The following is a 5,949-nucleotide window of genomic DNA, read 5'->3' as shown; positions in this document are numbered from 1 at the left end:
ACTTCTTTAGTGCATTAGGTGTTGGCTTGTGTTCAGGAGGTGGGTCAAGCAGTGCAGCAAGCACCATAGTTATATGGAACTCACTGGCCTGCATAACTAAGTAGGGACCTAAGGCGACTCAAGGAACTGCCCTTAGCCCCTTACCCTGCTTCAGAAACTACTTCACTGCTAGAGTCTGCATGGTGAGATTAGACAATGCCAGGATGCAAATTCACTTTCCAAACAGCTCAGCCAAAGGCATTTGCTATTTGGGGCCATTCCTCTTTGGGTAGATCTACTTTTTTCTTTTACCAGTCCCTTCTGTGAGTTGGGCTTGCATGCTGCACAAGCAGTCCTTTTCCATAACTGAGGAATCTTCTATGTTTTCAAAGTTGCCTGCAAATGCCAGACCAGTAGCATAACTAAAGGTGGGCAAATGGACTTAAGCCCTGTGTGCTGATGTAGAGGGGGTGCCAGAATGGTGGGCTCCAGAAAGCCTGTGTTGCTATAGCCACCTTGCGGTGACCTGGTGCTACCGCAGCACCAGCCACCATCGTGTAATTTCTGGGGTGAGGGAAGATGCACTGAAATACCCACCTAACTCCCCAGGATGCACGAATACCTAGTTATGCCTCTTTGCCACAGTTCTTGGCTCATGCAATGGATGGATCTATTCCTTCTGCTTCTGGCTTTTGGGTAAAAATACAGTGTCTCTGTACCGTCTGTCTGAAGTCAGTCTTCAACAAATCCCTTTACTAGTTAATCCAGTATTTCAGGCCTGATTCCAGGCAGCAGTCTCTCTCTCATTTCTCATCCTTTCCCACAAAGAGACTGTAAAATAACTTTACTTTGATTTTCCCTGTTTTGTCGCTGCATGGCCAACTTTGTATACATCCCCGCTTCTTGCTTCCACTGCTGCAGTGCTTGGGCAAGGTTTTGGGGCTTAGTGTAAAGAGCACAGAAAGTTAAAAATAAGAGCCTGGGAAGGAATATGTGTTGGTATGTAGGAATAGAGTCAGCTAGCGTAATTGCAAAAAGGAGCTGTTGTTGCAAACTCAGTCAGGGCCTGCCTCTCCAAACACTGCTTTCAGAGTGCAAACTCCTAGGAAGCAGAAACTATTTTTAATGAATCAGTGCATGGCTGGTGACCAAGGATGTTCTCTTTATTTCATAGGAACAATCAGCCTGCATGAGCAGGTTCTTCCATTAATAAAAGATCAGACAGATGAAGCTTCTCAGAAGGAACCTCTGGAGACAAGGAGGTTGAAAGGAGAGGCGGTGGCATTGATTTGCACGCTGTTATTATTTAAGTGGATATTCCTATGTTTAATTCTGCCTCTAAAGAGAAATAGGAGTGATTCCTAAGTGTGAACTTGTGCATGAGTTTGTGATTCTTACTACATTGCTAAATCAGGCAGGTGGATTGGGTTAGCACTTTGCAATCCAGTTCAGGTCAAGAGAAATGTGTGGCTGTGTTACCTGAGGAACAGAGCAAGAAATGGGTCTCTTGGAATTACAGTCTGGTCCCTGCTGCTTCCCCCTTTTCTCTGTGGGGGATGTGAACCGGCATGGCTCTTTTGACTGACACAGCAAACTTTAACTTGTGTGGTCTTAGTTGCATATCAAGACACACTGCAGCATCCATTCTCTATGCAGCAGGGTGAGTGGCAGCCTGGTAGCGTGCAGTCTTCTTCCCATACAGACTGTAATCATGTAGGTGGCTCTTACATGGGAATCAAGGCAGTTCCTAATGCTTTCTTAGCCTTTCACATGGGGGTACAGTCAGGCAATCATTTTAACTCCATGTATTACAATTCATTAAAATGAATGACAGTCTTCCCTCGGCTACTTGCTAATAGCAGATGCTTTAAAATAGTGATTCTCAACCAGAGTATTTCATATGAACCCAGAGGTCTTTCCTGGACTCAATGATCAGTAAGGTCCCTTCCAGCCCCTAACAGCTATGAAACTATGAATACCCTGGGGTACCTTGATATCTTTTCAAAGGTGCCATGAGGTACCATGAAATGTTAACATGGTTGGTGTGCAAACATAATTGATGAAATAGAGATTTCAGATAGTAATCTATGACGTTAAAACCATTCTGACCTCTTGTGTTCTTTCTGAATTCTTTGCAACAGAAGAATTACTCTATTATTTCTCTGTAGTCAAAAATGAGTGAAAACTAAGAAATGGCATTTTCTGAAGGCTGCCTTGAGCCAATTTACGGATACTTCAAGCCAAACAAAGGGTACCTTGAGTCTAAAAGCCTGAAAACCACTGCTTTAAAGGAAGGTAGGTGAATGGTGTGCAATGACAGGGGAAAAATTCACTCTTGGCTCCAACAGGCTATCAGTATGCTCTGAGCATGGGATTTGATTGTCCTTGTCATAACAGCCTCTAATAATATTGGAGGATAGTACAGTGAAATCTCTGTTATCCGGCATTTAACTAACCAGAAATTCTATTAACTGGAATTTCAGGGCAGCCGGCCAGACGCAGGGGGGATTGAGGGGGGAAGTTAGCACCCGGTGGCTGCTACTGCCACCCACCACCCTGTGCTGCTACTGCTTCATATGCAGCTGCCTCTACCTCCCCACCCCCCACTCCATGTTATCTGAAAGCCCCTGCCAGGCTTTTTCAGATAACCAGAATTTTTACATAGTGGGCAATCCCCTTACCTCAGGGATGCCAGATAAGAGAGATTTTACTGTAAAAAGGCACATAAATCAGTGTTACAAGATAAAAAAAAATCCTTGAAAAGTTTTTTTTTAAAGTAAATATGTATAATTTTTGCCCAACAAGCCACACTACAAGCTTACCCAGAGTTATGATAGTCAAGCTGGGTTCCTCCCATGCCAGAGATCATCAGCTGTGTTAGGGGTTAAACTTGCTAAATTAGACTCTTAGCATCTCCCGTACAAAGTCCCTACTGGCGTTTAATATTACAGTTAGGTCTCCCTGCCACACTTGCCCATCCTCTTCATAGACATACACAGGGGTTGCTGAGGCCATGTCCACTCTTACCCAGCTCTGTGGATGCTTCTGGTGGCTCCATGCTTTATCACAAGAGTACAAAGTGCACCTTGGAATATCATGAGCTGCTGAAGGTGACTGTGGGAGTCAGAAAATGGTGCAGGAGTGTCCACAAACATTGTTTGTTGACTGCTGGTTGGAAGAGGTAGAGTAATAGTGCCAGCAGAAACAAGGTTTTTACTACCACAAAGTAACTTCATAGACTAAACTAGGCCTGAAGCATAACCTTAGTACAATGAGGTTTACTGGTGTAGTGGAAGTCCCACAGAATCGGAATCATAAGTGGTTATGCAGAAGATATAAGGATGCCATTTTGAATGCTAGAGGCCCAAGTGAGTTTCTGAGGTTGGCAGTAAGGGTTGAAAAAACCCACTGACAACATTTTCAAACTTGCAAATTAAGCAAATTTAACAATAAAAGGTCAGACAATTTTCACTAGATCACTTTGTAGGGAACAACTGTTACTTAACATGCTTGTGGTCAGCAGTCATTTCAGGTGCTTAACCAACAAAACCTTCAACCAAGCCCTTTGCTATAATTACACGAAAAGCCTCATGGAAACCTAGATGCGGAATGTTGGTCCTAAAACACGCTGGAGGGTCTTTGTGATGAACAAGCCCCGAATTGTGGTCTAATTCACCCCAACTATTTTATCTTCCATATCTATTCAGTGTTTCTGAAATGGCTATTTCAAGGCTGGCAATTATATATATTTAATTTATAAATTGAGCAGCTGTGGTCAGGTAGACAAAATATGTCTAACCTAAAATGACTCTTACAGGATCAGATTTTTGCAGAGGAGGGCCACTCCATTAATGGAGCTTCTATCAGTATTTTGGAAGGCTTGTTTGTAGTTTCCATTATACATGAACTGCTGTTTCAAGGCCAGAAAATGTAACACACCAGGAGTATTATTTAGGACCTTAAAGGAACAGTGATGTTGTGAAAAGTCCTGCTGTCATCCTTCTCAGTTGTAGCTGCTTCTTTGCCTAGTCCTTGCCCCCTAGAAAATAATCCAGCTTTCCACCAGATGATCACTCTTTTAATGGGGAGCAGGTGTTTATTTAAATTGCAACAGAAGTTCAAAGGGCAGGATCTTAAAGACATTTAGGCACCTGAGTACTGTTGATAGGTTAGTGGGAATTTCAGAAGCAGGTGCTTTTGGACATGCTGTAGCGGCCTCCCTGCACCTTCTGTTACTTCAGTATCTTTGACAAATCTGCCCTTAAATCCATAATCTTGTGGACTGAGAGATTTTGTTTCTTTTGAAGTGAATGGCCAGGATTTCTCTTTGTTCCTGAAGGTAAGACTAGGGGACTAATGATGCCTTTCTAAATTTGCTTTCTTTGGGTTCCAGGTGTTACTTTTATGGGCATTACTAGTGTCTAATATGACAACCTGACTTCACAGTGATAGAGGGTCCTGCTTCACTATAGACAATAATAATTGGCCTTGGGAAACATGTTACAGGATCACTTTGCTTTCCACGGCACAGCCTTCTTGTACAGTAATTTATATCCTTTTCTGATAACCCACTTCTAGCATGCTGTTGAAGCAACTATTTTTGAAGACTTTATCAACAAGGTGGTCTTGGAATATGTAGCCTTAAAAAAATCAGCAGGGGTATGACTGCAGAATTCAGAATCAGGAAGGGTCCAGTAAAGAATGATTAATGATTCCTTTGTGTCTGATACTGTTCTATTTATGTAAGGACTACTTGGTGGGCACTTATTACTTTGTTTTCTAGGGGTATCTAGGATCTCAGTTAGCACATGAGCAGAACTCAAATACAAGACAGCTTAAATTATTTTCCTTATTATCTCCATTTCAATTGAAAACCAGAGATATTAAGAACCAGATCCAGATAAACAAACAAACAAACAGTAGGTGCTAAAACTCTTATGCCTGACCTTTCTGATTTTCCCAAGGCCACCCAAGAAGGCTGTGGCAGAATAGGCTCTTGATCCCCAAATTTAAGCATTGTGTCCTAATCACAAGATCCCTCTTGTTCAAAATATAACAAATTATTCAGTATATACACACATACACAAGGACTGTCACTCATATTCAGGTATGACTACTACTGATACTGGAAATCAATTTCCACTTGCCAGGGCAAGTTGGTGTCTACGTTCCCTCCTGCTGTTGGCCAAAGTGGTGTGATGATGTTCTGCTGATTGTTCTGCTACCTTTGCAATGGAGTGCCAAGCTCACCTATCATGGGCCATATCCTCCCGGGACATGAAGTCTAATCCAGCAGACTGTATGTACTGCCTAATGTAGACCTTATAGTGGAGTTTGGGATGGCCAACCTTCCTACTGCTTTTTTCAAATTGACTGTACAGAACTCTTTAGGCAGTTGATTGTTGTCCATACCTATGAGGTAGCCAGCCCGGATCATTTGCCTCTGTGCATGGTTGCCAGTCATAGTACTTTGTTGTTGGTGATTTTGTCCAACCATTTAACTCCCATTATGCTGCATAGGTGGCATTGTTGCACACAGTTAAGTTTTTTGATATGGTGACAATAGGAGGGCAGGTCTCTAACGAGTATAGGAGACAAGGGAGCATAACAGCTCTGAAAACTTGGCATTTTGTAGATACTTGGACCCCCCACCCCCATCTTGTTTATAGTCTTTTTTGTCCATAGTCTTTTATACATTCAGATATACATCATCTCAGTGACAATGATCTCAGTTGCTGTAGTTCTTTCACAATCACCAAATCTGAGTACATGGAAATTGAAGAGGATATGAATAATAGCATAAACAATTTTAGGGAGGCTAATCTCAAAACTGGCAACTGCACCATACTTATGTATGTATGCCTGTGTGTACATAAAAGACTATGGACAAGATGGGGGGATGTCAAAATGTCTACAAAATGACAAGTTTACAGAGCTGTTGTGCTAACTTGTCTACTAGACTCATTAGAG

Source organism: Crocodylus siamensis, chromosome 4 (genome assembly GCF_052110815.1).
Source record: "Crocodylus siamensis isolate JL-2025a chromosome 4, ASM5211081v1, whole genome shotgun sequence".
NCBI classification, from domain to species: Eukaryota; Metazoa; Chordata; order Crocodylia; family Crocodylidae; genus Crocodylus; species Crocodylus siamensis.
The sequence above is the reverse complement of the archived record's forward strand: the minus strand, read 5'-3'. Positions refer to the sequence as shown.